The 15,246-nt window shown below is 39.6% G+C and overlaps 1 non-coding gene across 1 annotated transcript; it reads left to right on the forward strand.

The window, feature by feature from the left end:
- Window positions 1–11,519: 11,519 nt before the first annotated feature.
- Window positions 11,520–11,601, forward strand: TRNAL-AAG (transfer RNA leucine (anticodon AAG)). Its single transcript has one exon. It is a non-coding gene; the product is annotated as a tRNA-Leu (tRNA).
- The last annotated feature ends 3,645 nt before the right edge of the window (window positions 11,602–15,246 follow it).

A 15,246-nucleotide genomic window follows, 5' to 3' on the forward strand; every position in this document is an offset into this window, starting at 1 on the left:
AGTGGTGTCATTTTGATGTCTTTTTTTGTGTGTGTTGTTGACATTTTCTTTTTCCCACTTAATTTTTTGTGCTGAGTAGTTTATCTTTATATATTGTCTTTTCCTCTTATTTGTTGTTGTTGATTTTGATTTTGCTGCGACTTAATTTTTTTTCTATGTGTTTTATTTTTATGAGTAGGATTGTTAGTCTCCTTTGGGGTTACCTTAATATTTACCCCTATTTTTCTTAGTTTAACCCTAATTTTTATTGCTTTATGTCATCTTGACTTCCTCTCTGTATGAAAGATCTATGACTGCATTTCTTAATCCCTGTGTATTGATTTAACGCTGTCTTCTTCAACATAAATGACATAATTTTTTCCCTGTTTTGTGTATTTTTTTTTTATCTTGATTTATTTGTCTCATTTCCCTATCTGGGTTGACTACTGGATACTCTGTCCTGTGTTCTAGTCTTGGGTCGTTATCTGATATTATTGATTTTCTAACTGGAGATCTCCTTTTGTAGTTCTTGTAGTTTGGGTTTGGATTTTATAAATTCCCTAAACTTCTGTTTATCTAAAAATGTCCTAATTTCTCCTTCATATTTGAGAGACAGTTTTGCTGTCCCTCAAATTTTGATTCTTGGCTGACAATTTTTTTCCTTCAACACTTTGTATAAGTTATCCCTTTGACTTTGTGCCTGCGTGGTTTCTGCAGAGAAGGCTGAGCTTATTCCTATTGACTCTCCGTTTTTAGGTGAGTTTTCATTTATCCCTAGCCACTCTTAAAATTCTCTCTTTATCTCTGGTTTTGGCAAGTTTGATTATAATATGTCTTGGCAACTTTCTTTTGAGATCTACCTTACATGGAGTTTGATGAGCATCTTGGATAGATATCTTCTCATCTTTCACGATATCAGGGCAGTTTTCTGCCAACAAATCAGCTAAACAGGGAAGTAAAATAAATATTTATAAGTAATTTGAATTTCCATGTGGGAAACAAGGTTAGGAAGGCTAGAGAACCCAGAAGACATCTAGTGTATGTGCTAGAGTGTTGTAGTCTGAAAACAGGCCTTGGTGTGACTGAAAATAAAGACAATAGAGAACTAATAAAAGTGTTCATCTGGGTGACAGCTCATCTTTCAGAATTGGCCTCTCTGGAATGAATGAGGAAATTGCACCAACAGAGATCTCCCAATTTCTGTGTACGGATGTGGTAGGAGCAGAGTTGAGAGTAATATCAGATGACCCAGCTGCTTTGAGATTAATCACCACCACAACTGATGAAATTTGTTAGATTTTGCTTGAAATGCAAAGAGTAAAAAAACCAAATTCTTGTCTGTTTCTTCCACGTATTTCTACACTTAGATGAAATCTACTGAAAATGAACTTTTTCCTAAAGAATTCTTTCTGGCTCCTCTACACTTCACATACTGCTCTTAGCTCAAAAGGAGTCTAAAGAGGGAGACTGTAGCCACAGAAAGTCAGAGACTCTGTACAATCAATAATAACTACATACTCAGGCACCTTTTCCTCAGTCCTATTTTTTTTTTTTATCCCTGGTAGAGCAATGGTTAAGCCTTCAGTCTGCTAACCAAAAGGTCAGTAGTTCAAATCAATTACCCAATCCATTGAAACTTTTGGGAATAGTTCTACTCTATCCTGTAGGATCCCTATGAGTTGGAATTGATTCAAAGGCAACTTTTTTTAAAAAAAAAAAATATAGGTGTGGACCCGGTGTTGGTGGTTAATAGTTTGGCTGCTAACTGTAAGGACAGCAGTTTAAATCTATCAGTTTTTGGAAGGCCAATGGATAGGGTCGTTATAACTCGGAATTCACTTGACGGTATCAGGTCAGTTTTTTTGTTTGTTTTTGTTTTTTTTTGGTTAGTATAGGTGCAGAAGCAAAGTAGGTGAGTCCTTTGCAAGTCAAGTAGGTGACCTCAAAATGGGCTTAGGGGTGGCCTGTGACAGAAGGATAGAAGGTGGATAGTTGCAGCTTTTGGAAAGAAGAGAAAAGGGGATGATGCAGTATGAAAGGTTTCCAGTCTCTTGGATTCTCACCTCCAGTATCATAACCGATCCCCGCTTTCCTATGGACAAACTAGCCTTTTTTCACCTTTGAGCCTTCCTCTACAAGGTCTCTCTATAGGATTTTCTCCAAGTTTAGGTAAAAACACAAAGAAGCCTTTTAGTTCATCTTCTGGACTGCAGGATCAAATTTACATTGATTCATCAAGGTTATTTTTATTCTCAGCTCAACAATTGAAAATGTTTATAAGGAAACTAAGATCATTCAACAAGGATGTGGCAACTGTCCTGAAACAATGTAGACCTTATCTGAGGTCTTTGGGTTAATGTGACTGTTCTCTCTTCTTTTGACCCTTGAGTGTTTAGGATTTGTACTCCATTTCTGTTTTGTAGCTTCTTCAAAGATGGGACTCCCCCAACCACACCCAGACACTGAGTTCACTCAGGTCAGGTAGACAAAGAAGTTGCTATGCACTTCAATGGCTTATTTCTGCTCCATATCCATGACCATGAATGAGAGGTAGGCAAGACAGGGTGTTGAGTCTTTGCATCTCCAGCTCAAATCTGGGTTGGACATCTACTTCTCAACATCTTAGAACATGCCAGAAGACAAAATAGGATGAGAAAATGGCTCTCCTCTTTGGCAGGAATGAATTCTTCTTCACCTAACATTATTTCAGAATTTTCTGTTGTCCATCCCAAAGAAGGAACCATGGTATTTCCGAAGCGCTGGAACAGGTTTCGCTTCTTTCAAATTCTCTGTCTTCTTGACACTCGATGTTTCCCCAAATTGCCTTAACAGTCTGCTTAGTCTTTGGGATGTGCAGCTGGTGGCCCATGTACCACTGAGTAATGTGAGTGCTTGGAGAGAATGCATGAATAAGAATGACACCAAATAACTTTATGAGAGCACCAATGTCCCGACAAGTCAGTAAAGATTAAAACACCAAGGACAAAATGAGTCAGATTAAGAAAGAAGCAACTTTCTGAGACTAAGACGATGAATGACCAGGCTTTGACAGGAAAGAAGGATGGAGGTACTAGGGATCCGACCCAGGACCTCTTGCATGCTAAGCACGTGCTCTTCCACTGAGGTATACCCCGGGTAAAAACAATATTTCAGAGGAATCAGCATGACTGTTGGCCTAATCTTAGAGGACTGTTGTTAAGATAAAATTACCTCATGGTCAGCTTTCCTGTTTCCAAACTCCCTACACTGCACCCTCTCAGACACCGATACACCAAGAGAAGGATGTCTTAGTGCTAGAAAGAAAGACATTGTTCCTGGTCGGTGGTCCTCCACCAGACTGCCCGGAACCTGCTTCCATTCTTCCCATCACCTGGCTGAGTTCTGGGATATAACATTCTTTTGTAACTTGTCTGAATGTAACTTTCTGTATCCTTTTGAGTCTTGGAAACATATTAATGTTTCACAGGCAAATAAATAAATAAAACTAAGTCAAGTGTGTGTGCCAGAATGCTCTAAATATGAATGCAAATGGAACACATCTAAAATATTTCAAAGGAATTACATGTCCATATATGAGAAAAAAGAGAGAACTGATTCAAGAAAATGCTTTACACAATGTTTCATCCTCATTGTAAGAAAAAAAAACTCAAATATTAAACTCTACTTAGCTGAGTTTTGTTTTTGCTTTTAATAGTGCTATGGGTGTAACAATTCTGATATTACTTCGTGTAAGTTTTAGGCTTCAGTAAATGAGTACACATATTGAGGTTCTCGGAAACCAGGGCTCTCACTGTGGGAGATAGAAGGAAAACACGAAACTGGAATGGGGGAAGGTAAGAAATTCCGTTGTTGTTCTGGATGGGTGTTCCTGTTCCCATCAAGGTTGATTTTGACTCATGGAGACCCCACGTGTAAACAGAAGAGAACTGCTGCTCAGTAGGGTTTCCTAGGCTTCAGTCTTTATGGGGAAACCTGGTGGTACACTGGTTAAGCGCTCAGCTGCCAGCTAAAAAGATCTCTGGCTGGAACCCACCACTGCGCTCTGCGGGTGAAAGACTTGGCAGTCTACTTCTGCAAAGGTTACAGCTCTGAATAGACTCCAAGGTAGTGGGCGCGGTTTCTTGGATTTCACCTTTAATGGAACCAGAGGGGGAAAATTGCGCTAGAGTGCTAACCTAGATTGTTAGTTCCAGCGGTAGTAAAGGCCTGGTCTTCTGCTTATGTTAAGATTTCAGCCAACACATGGAGTCACCTTGAGTCGGTAACATCTCCATAAAGAAACCAAAACCAAACCCAGTGCAGTAAAATCGATTCCCACTCATAGGGACATGTGGATAAAAAAATAATAATAATTCATAAAGAAGCAGATGTCCAAGGTTTTTCTTCCACGGTGCCGCTGAGTGAATTCCAACTGGCCACCTTTCCATTACCAATAGGTACCGAGCCCAAACCTTCCGCGCCACGCAGAAACCTTCTTCGTACAGTGTACTGATTCTTTTTCTACACAACTTTCTCACATTTCTTATGATTAAAAACATTCCTCATCCCCCCCACACACACATAATACGTAATATCAAAGCAGAAATGGATCTTAAGTGCAAAAGCATGTAGCATAATGGAATTTATTCCAACAGTTCCTAGGTATTCTCACTGAATTTCAATTCCTTTTTTTTTGTTAATTTTAAATAAAATACACAAAACTTCTCTTAGCACTTCGTGTAAGACCTCAAAACCAAACCATACTCCTCGCTGTCCAGTCCGTTCCGACTCATAACGACCCAAGGAACAAGTAAATAAGGGAGGGGATGATAAAAATATGTATGCATACACCTTGATTGCATTTGCCAAAATAAGTAAAAAGTGTCAAAACCTACCATTTGCTGTCGAGTCCGTTCCGATTCATAAGGATTTGGAAGATTTACTCGGTAGGGTTTGCAGACCTGGCACAGCGGTTAAATCTATCGACCACTAACTGTAAAGCTCCGCGGCCCGAAACTGATACTGGCTTCCGCAGGAGGAAAAATGCGAAACTCTGCTTCTGTAAAGGTTGACCGTATTGGAAACCCTAGGGGGTAGCTATGAGTCGGACTTGACAGCAGTGAGTTTGCTTCTGTTGTTTTAATTTTTCCGGAAGCGCTGCCACCTTAATCACTGAGCCACCAGGGCTCCTAAACATAGATACAGACTTAAACAAAAACCACATAGTTCTGTGTTGTATAGATGTACTACTCTGTTCCATTAGAATCCTAAGCCTTGTAATGCACCTGTTTTATAAGAAAGTAATTATGCAAAACTAACAAAAGCCTCTGAAATCCAGGATCTTTAGATCTTCCAGTCCAATGGTCTGTCACTTCAGCACTTTCCTCTACCTGTAAAGGCTATTTCAGTCATTCCTAAAAATATTATCAAGGTTCCTGTGTTTTCAAATACTGTCTTAACTTATTCCATATTATCCACTCAGCCAAAATTATATGGATTCAGTTGCTATCCATGTCTGAAAATGGGATCCAATTTCAAGAGATGGTGAATGATTGGTAGAGTAGGAGAAGGGCAAGACATGGGAGGAATAGGTAAAACAGGAAGAAGCTTTGCTTCTTGGTAAACGCAGGTGGTTCCTTACGCTAAACACTGCTCATCAACCTAAAGAAATTTCCATTGAAATGATCCAGCCTGTTCTTTCTCCCTTCTTTCAATCTTTCTTTTTCTGTCTTGCTCTTCAATGACACTGGAAAGGGTAACAAGTGATTACTGAGCACACTGAAAACTTGGCATCAGGATTGGAGGAAGACTACTTAACAGCCTGAGATATGCAGATGAAACAACCTTGCTAGCTGAAAGCCAAAGGATTTTAAAGTACTTACTGATGAAGATCAAAGACTATAGCCTTCAGTATGAATTACCTCTCTATGTAAAGAAAACAAAAACCCTCAAAATTGAACCAGTAAGGCAAATCATGATAAATGGAGAAACTATTGAAGTTGTCAAGGACTTCATTTTACCTGGACCCACAACCAACACTGATGGAAGCAGCAATCAAGAAATCAAATGATGGATTGCACTGGGCAAAACTGCTACAAAGAAATTCTTTAAAGTGTTACAAAGCAAAAATGTCACCTTGAAGACCAAGGTGCACCTGACCCAAGCAGAGGTGTTTTCAGTCGCCTCCTATGCATACAAAAGCTGAACAATGTATAAGGAAGATCGAAGAAGAATTGAGGACTTTGATTATGGTGTTGGCCAAGAATATTGACTATACCATGGACTGCCAGAAGAAAGAACATATCTGTCTTGGAAAAACTACAGCCAGAATGCTCATTAGAAGGAAGGATGGCTAGATTCGGTCTCACATGCTTTAGACGTGTTATCAGGAGGGACCAGTTCCTGGAGAAGGACATCAGTCTTGATAAAATAGAGGGTCATTAAAAAAGAGGAAGACCCTCGATGGGATGGATTGACACAGTGGCTACAATATCGGGTTCAAGCATAACACTGATTGTGACGATGGCACAGGACCAGGCAGCTTTTCATTTTGTTTTGTATAGGGTCACTATGAGTCAAAATTAATTTGACAGCACCAAATAACAACAGTACATGATCTTGGTACTTCAAAAAACTATTTTCCCATTTTCTTTTTACAACGACTGGACCCAACCACCCCATGGTTTATCTGTATTACCTTCTCCAGTAAATTGCCCTTGGTTTGGAGTCATCTGGTAGATTATGCCACCACTCCATTTCCAGCAGCAGCTAATGACTGACTGGAGGGAATAGAAGGTGCAAAATTTCAAACCCCTTGACTCAAGGACAACTGTGCTATGGGATTTACATCCCAGCACCCCTGTCACATGGGTCGTGCTAACTCTAGGCTTCACCCAAGAGCACATTATTGTTTGGCTTCTTTCCTTCTCCCATCCTGAAGAGCACTCCCTTAATAAATCATGTACCCCTGAATTCCTGTAGCAGACTCCTAATATTCTATGGACAGGAAATAGGCTGATAAAACTACTCGGAAGCAAACACATGCTTTGTTGTTATTCTTGTTAGGTGCTGTCCAATCAGTTCCAACTCATAGCAACCCTAGTTATAACAGAAAGAAACACTTCCCAGACTTACACTATCTTCACAATGTTTAAGCCCATTGTTGCAGCCACTGTGTCAATCTATGTCATTGAGGGCCTTCTTTTTTTGTCTACCTGCTTTATCAAGCTAGATATCCTGCTCCAGCGATAAGTCCCTCCTGAAAACATGTCCAAAATATGTCAGATGAAGTCTTGCCATCCTTGCCTCTAAGGAACATTCTGCTTGTATTTCTTCCAAGACAGATTTGTTCTTTCTTCTGGCAGTCTATAGTATATTCAAAATTCTTCACCAACATCATACTTCAAAGGTATCAGTTCTTCTCCGCCTTCCTTACTCATTGTCCAGCTCTCACATGCTTATGAGGTAATTGAAAATACTATGGCTTGGGTCAGGTGCACCTCAGTCCTCCTCAAAGTGACATCATTGCTTTTTAACAGTTTAAAGAGGCCTTTTGCAGCAGATTTGCCCAACACAGTGCGTCTTTTGATTTCTTGACTGTTGTTTCCATGGGCGTTGATTGTGGATCCAAGTAAAATGAAATCCTTAACAGCTTCATTATTTTCTCACTTTTTCATGACTTCTCTTATTGGTCCGACTGTGAGGATTTGTCATTTCCTTATCTTGAGGTTTAATCCATACTGAAGGCTGTGGTCTTTGATTTTCATCAGTAAGTGCTTCAGATCCCCCCTCTCCTTTCAGCAAGCAAAGTTGTGTCATCTGCATATGGAAAGTCCTTAATGAGTCTTTCTTCAATCCTTATGCTCTGTGTTTCTTCATATAGTACATTTTCTGGTATTATTTGCTCAGCACTGAGTTTGAATAAGTATGGTGAAAGAATACAACCTTCATACACACTTCTTCTGATTTTAAAACACGCAGTATCCCCTTCTTCTGTTCAAACTACTGTCTGTTGGTCTATGCACAGGTTCTCCGTGAACACAGTTGAATGTTCCAGAATTCCCATTTTTCACAATGCCATCCATAATTTGTTATGATCCACACAGTTAAATGTCTTTGCATAGTTAATAAAACACAGGGGAACATCTTTCTGGTATTCTCTGGTTTCAGCCGAGATCCATCTAACATCAGCAATGATGTCCTTTGTTCCATGTCCTATTTTGAATCTGGCTTAAATTTCTGCTGGTTCCTTGTCGATGTACTGCTGCCACCATTTTAGAAATAGCTTCAGCAAAATTTTACTTTTGAGTGCTATTAATGATATTGCTCAATAATTTCTGCATTCTATTGGATCACCTTTCTTTGGAATGGGAACAAATATGGATCACTTCTAGGAGGTGGACCAGGTAACTGTCTTCCAAATTTTCTGGCAGAGATGAGTGAGTGCTTTCAGGGTTGCATCTGTTTTTCTTTTTTTTTTTTAAATATCTCTATTGGTATTCTGTCAGTTCTGGAGACTTGGTTTTTTTTTTTTTCAATATATTCAGAGCAGCTTAGACTTGTTCTTTCAATCTCCTTGGCTCTTGATCACATGCTACCTCCTGAAATGGTTGAAATTTGTACAATTTTCTTTGCTATACTGACTCTATGTATTCCTTCCATCTTCTTCTGATGCTTCCTGCATCAGTCAATATTTTGCCCATACAACCCTTCAATATTACAACTTGAGACTTGAATTTTTTCCTCAGTTCTTTCAGCTTGAGAAAAGCCAAGTGCGTTCTTCCCTTTTGGTTTTCTAACACCGGGACTTTGCACATTTCATCACAATACTTTGCTTTATCTCCCTGAGCTGCCCCTTGAAAACTTCTATTTAGATTTCACTTGAGTTCTTTTGCTTCATCATTTCCTCCATTCTCTTTAGCTAGTCAACATTCAAGGACAAGTTTCAGAGTCTCTTCTGGCATTCATTTTTGTCTTTCCTATCTTTTTAATGACTTCTTGCTTTCTTCACGTATGATGTCCTTGATGTCATCCCATAACTTTTCTGGTCCTTGGTCATTAGTGTTCAATGTGTCAAATCTATTCTTGAGATGGTTTCAAAATGTGGATAGGATATGCTCAAGGTCACACTTTGTTCTCATGGACTTGTTTTAATTTTCTTCAGCTTCACCTTGAACTTGCAAATAATAAATTCACCGATTATTCCTCCGTCTGCCCCGGCCTTGTTCTGACTGTTGATATTCAGCTTCTCCATCATTTCCTCCCACAGATTTATTCAGTTTGATTCCTATGTATTCCATCTGGTTAGTTTCATGTGTATGGTAACCATTTATGTTGGTGAAAAAAAGGTAAGTACAATGAAGAATTCTTTGGTCTTGCAAAATTCTGTCATGCGATCTTCAGCAGTATTTCTATCTCCAAGGCCATATGTTACAGCTACTTGTCCTTCTTCTTTGTTTCCAACTTTCACAATTCAATTACCAGTAAAAAACTTTTTTTCAAGGTACATTGATTGCATGTTCGATCGATTTCAGAATGCAGAAGTTGGTAAAAACATGTGCTCTTCACTTTTCATGTAAGTGGAAAGATGATTTTGGGAGGATGACTCTGATGGCAGAGCCATAAAACCACAGAGCATTAACTCCAAGCCTTGATAACTAATGTTATTTACCTGGCTGGATTTAGACACTTCTTGGGACCAGTGGCTCCTTTTTGTCTTTCAATTTCTTCCCTTCTTTAATCGAAATGTCTAAAACTCTTACTCTATGCCTGTCCCACACTGCATTTTGAGGAGCAGATAGTTTGTTTTTTGAATTTCACAGATTCACAGAAAAACAGTAATTGTATCTCAGGAGGGATTATACCAGAGCCTCACCCATACTTATTTAGAGGATATAGATAATAGAAGATTTAGGACTTTTGAGCTGATGAGATTTAGATGAGAATTTTGGTCTTTGAGTTGTTGCTGTAATGGGTTGCTATTTGGGGGGATGCTGGGATGAAGTGAATGTTTTTACATGTGGGACAGTTGTGAATCTTCGTAGACCAGAAGGAAGACTGTACCATGTGTAGTTATGTCCCCATAAACTATCCTCATCCTAGTATCCAAAAACTGTGAATCTGTTACCTTACATGGCAAAAGGTATTTTGCACACTTGATTAAGTGAAGGATGTTTAGATGGAAAAAAATGTCTGCATTTTCTGGGTGGGCCCAATATAGTCACAAGATCCTTATCAGAGGTAGACAGGTGGTTCACTGTTAGAAAAAGCAATGCGACAACAGAACCACAGATCAGCATAAAGTAGACTTGAGCAAAAGAGTGTGAGTGGAGTCAGATGCCGGGAACCACAAGGAGTGACTTCTCTACCATAGTCTCCAGAGACAATGCAACTCTGCCAATATTTTGAGTTTAGTTCCCTAGGACCCATTTCAGGCTTCTGACCTCCAGAACTGAAAATAATAATTTTGTGTATTTTGAAGCCACTAAATTTGTGATAATTTCCTACAGTAGCAATAGGTAACTAATCCAGAGTTTGGTATTAGGTTGTACTGTAGTCAGCGTATTGAAAAGCTGTCTGGCTACAAAAAGAAATTGATAAAGTTTTTTAAGGATTCCTTGGCAGAGTGTTAAAAATTACAGGTCCTGCTCCCTACCTATAATCACATCACTCAGGATTACTCGGAGATACTTCTGGAATCTGCGTTTTGTACTCAAAAACTTGATCAGTGTTACAATTTTTCTTACTACGTTTCTTTTTCAAAAGAGTTTAGTAGAAGAGACAAGAAAAACCTTGGTACTCTCTCTAAGGCTTGAAATCAGGATCCTCAGATTATGAGACTGACTGGCTACCTGCTGTGCTAAGAAGGCACCACTTAAATTCCTTTTAGTAAATTTCTCCACACTGGAAACATTTCAAGCATCAGTGAAATTACCGAAATATTAGACTTCCATATACCATGCTGCGACCAGTGGAACACTGATTGCCCAGTGATCGAGAGTTGGGTTAGTAACCAAAAGGCCAAGCAGTTGGAGTCCATCAGCTCCTCCTTGGGAGCCCTTTGGGTAGTCCTGCTCTGTCCTATAAGGTCCACTGGATGACAACGGCTTTCCTGTTTTTTTTTAATACGTCTCCATTCCCCAAAAGCAATCAATGCTAAGTCATACATAAGTTTGCTGTTGCTCTGTTTGTCACATAGCCTTCATCAAAATCATTTCAGAATTTTACCACCGACTGAATAAATATACAACACAGTGAAGTTTGCCACTACTGCTTTAAACATCACTTACAGCCGGGTGACATTCAGCAGGTTACTCATTATCTCTGTATCTCCTAATCTCCATCAGGAAAATGCAGATCATAGTAACAGTACCTATCACTGAGGCAGTTTATAGGACTGAATGACAGTAAATGTAAGGAAAGTGCATGGCACGTAATAAATTTCCAATAAATTTCAGTTTTGGACCAGTACCGTGTAGAAATGTTCTAGGAAAAGTATAACGTCATGGAAAACACTCTTGTATCTTTCTAAATATAATGATTTAAGAGTTTCTTGGTAGCATGGTAGCGTGGCCGAGCGGTCCAAGGCGCTGCATTAAGGTTCCAGTCTCTGCGCGGACGTGGGTTCGAATCCCACCGCTGCCAACTCTATTGGAAATGGAATCCATCAGAGAACGAAATTACCAAAAACTTGACCCGCTTTGATTCAGTCACTTCCGACTCGTAGCGAGCCTATACAGCACAGCGCGAAACTGCCCCATAAAGTTTCCAAGGAGCTGCTGCTGAATTTAGGCTTCTGTTTGGCAGCCGAGCCCTCAACCAGGGAGCCCTTGAAGAACATAAGCAAGACATTTATCTCCCTAATAATAGGTTGAGATCAATCTAAGAGCAGTAGTTCGTGTCCAAGGATTAAATCTTTATGGTTTTTAAAATGTTTATATATTTAAACAAATATAACTCATATATTTCCAAATTACAAAAACGTAAGACTTTATACACGGTGAAACTCTTCCACCACCTCCCCTCCCCATTCCACCTGCGTCGGATTCTGCCTACGCAAACCCAAAAAACCAATCCCATTGCCGCCGAGTCGATTGCGGCTCATAGCGCCCCTATAGGACAGTGTAGAACTGCCACCATGGAGTTTCCAAGGAGCGCCTGTTGGATTCGAACTGCCAAGCTTTTGGTGAGCAGCCATAGCACTTAACCGGTATGGCGCCAGCGCTCCCTTTACCTACCCGGGCAAGTAGCCTGGGGTTAGTCTGGGGTTACCTGCACCGAATATTATTTGCATAAGCAAGCTAATATGCAGTTGCCATGGAGTCAGCTCTGACTCCTGAAGACTCCCGGTACATCAGAGTTGAACTGTGCTCCCTAAGGTTTCCTTTCGTTTTTTTTTTTTTTTTTTTTTTTTTTTTTTTTACAGCGTTCTTTTCATAGGCTCTGTGCTTGGAGTAGCTGGGCCGGAAGTTTCTAGTTTAAAACAGCAACGAATACGAAGTCCTACCAATTGCTAAGGTTTTGATTACACAATCAGGGCCTCTGAAAAAGCTTCCACATAATAAAACAAGCAGGGCCAATGGGCTGGGTTTCAGTTTCTCCTTCTTTTTCCTCTACTGGAAGCCTCTGGGGGCAACGTGGCTCTCCTCCATTAGCCTGGAGAACCCGTGGTGGCCCTTCCCCTCTGGCTTTCTTGCTTAATCTGAAGATGGACTCATGTGACATAGCACTTCTTTTCAGAGTCTAAACCCATTGGTAATAATTCAAGTCCGCTTCAATGCCAGATTGATTTCATTACCTAATGCTAAGTAAAAATGAACAACTCGCCTGCCTGTTGAAGGCTGCGTATAGCAGCATCATTGGACAGGGTGTTTGGAGGTGAGTATTCCATATGGTTTTTGATGGCTGATTTTTTGAAAGTAGATGACCAGGGTTTTCTTCTGAGGTGCCTATGGGTGGACTCCAACTTCCATTCTTTCAGTTAACATCCCAGCCAATTAATAGTTTGCTCCACTCAGGGACAAATAAGCCAATAGGAATCTTTTTTTTTTTTTTTTCCCCCACATTTCGGACTTTCCAACCTACTCTATTGCACATTACACGTTAGGGAAACTAATATTTCCCAATTATGTAGTAGGGAAATTACAAATATTTTTTCCACGAGGTATTCTTTTTTTTTTTTTTTTTTCCAGTCTTCTTGTAGGTTGTTTGGATTTTTGGTTGTTGTTTCTTTTTGTCTCATCTTGTGTTTTTTTTTTTTTAAGAGAATGGAGGTGTATTCAGGCAGAATTTTTTTAACGTACTGAGTTATGTCAAGGTTCATTGTTTCTACGTTTTGTGTAAAAATTGGTTTTCTACCCAAAGCTGTGTAATCTCTCCAGTACTTATATTGTGTTTTATTTTTCTTTTTTTACCTTTAAATTTTATATGTGTTTTCAATTTAAGTATCATCGATGACATATTGATATAAACTTTTATCTTCCTAGACGGCTACCTAGTTAGTCCAACATCATTTATCTGAAGTTTGCATTTTGCTACATCAATTACACGTGGAACTTAAATAGCGATTTATTTTCCAATTTCTGGGTGGCTCCACTGGACCAAGTAAGATCAGGTGGATGAACAATGGCTTGTTTACTGTATGCTATACTATCTGAAAGTGTTATTTACCCAAAGAATCCACTTGACTGCAACTGGTTTGGATTGTTCCGTTTGTTTGTGTTATGTCGACATAAAGGTCTCTTAGTGACAAAAACGGTTTGCACTCAACTAGTACCCTAAAGATTAGTGGCTGGGACCCACACAGTGGCACTGCAGAAGAAAGGCCTGGCAATCTAACTCCATGAACATTAAAGCAACAGTTTGAAAGTGAAGTCTCCCACTACCGTTTTAAACATCACTTACTGCTGGATGACATTCAGCAAGTTACTTAACATCTCTGTTCCTCATATTCTTCATCAGGAAAATGGAAATCATAGTAAAAAGCACCTATCACTGTGGCAATTTAGAGGACTGAATGACAGTAAAAGTAACGACAATGCATGGCAGGTACTAAATTTCCAATAAGTTTTAGTTATTATTTGTTGGTGTTTTGGATGAGTACCATGTAGAAATATTCTAGGAAAAGAATAAGGTGGTGGATAACAATCTTGTGTCTTGGTAAATATGATTGAAACGTCCTGGGCATTATGGCAGTCTGTCTGAGAGGTCTAAGGCCTTGGATTAAGGCTCCAGTCTCTGTGGGACCATTCAGTTGGAATCCCACCGATGCCAAAACTATTGTAAATTGAATCTATCTGAGGACGAAATTTCCAGAAACTTAGCCCGTTGTGATCGAGTCCTCTAACTGGACGATAAAAAATCCAGGGGTTTGAACTTTTGGTTGGCAGCCAAGCTCTCAACTAGGGCACCCTTGGAGAACATAAGTGAGCTCTCAACTAGGGTGCCTTTGGAGAACATAAGCAAAGTAACTATCTCCCTAATAGTAGGTTAAGATCGATTATGGTCTATTAAAGAAAATGAGACTCTTGTCATTTCTGACTATTCTTTATATCTAAGAACGGTATTTCGTGTCCAAAGGATAAATCTTTATGGGCTAACCTAATGGTTACTGGTTTGGACCCACAGAGTCTCACACAAAAGAAAGGCAAGAAAGGCCTGACAATCTGCCTCTGTGAATGTTAAAGCCAAGAAAACCCTGTGGAGCAGTTCTACCCTGTAACACATGGGGTCACCGTGAGCCAGAATCAATCCAAGAGAATACAGTAGGTTTGCTATTATTATTATTATTATATTAATACAAAGTGGTTGCAATAGTGTGGGAAACCATTGTGGCATGTGGCATGCTGGTGGGAATGTATATTAGGCAAGATCCAACAGAATTACCATCACACTATCACATAGACTGCTTCAGCAATTCCATGAATAGAAAGTACTCACGCCCACTTGCCATGTCAGATAAGGAATATTATTTACTGGGGCTTGTTTGTATGGGCAAGATATATATTGTGAAACATCCAAAAACGAATTCTATGCCCTCAAGCAAGAAAGAAGCTCTTTCTGTATTGGTTTGGAAATCACTCCACCATACCTCAAGTGAAAATGCCCTACAATGGTTTGCAATTTCCTTATTTGTATAAAAAATGGAGGAAATAATATCTCCGAGAAACTATGTTTGCTATGCAAGGAGAAACTGGGGGACTGGGAAGGTTGAGGGAGAGTAAAGGATGAGACTTTCACATTTTTTCCAGCGGCGAAGAGTTTGATATTCGGTTCAAGCCGGGACACTGG

Source organism: Elephas maximus, chromosome 1, assembly GCF_024166365.1.
Source record: "Elephas maximus indicus isolate mEleMax1 chromosome 1, mEleMax1 primary haplotype, whole genome shotgun sequence".
Lineage (NCBI taxonomy): Eukaryota > Metazoa > Chordata > Mammalia > Proboscidea > Elephantidae > Elephas > Elephas maximus.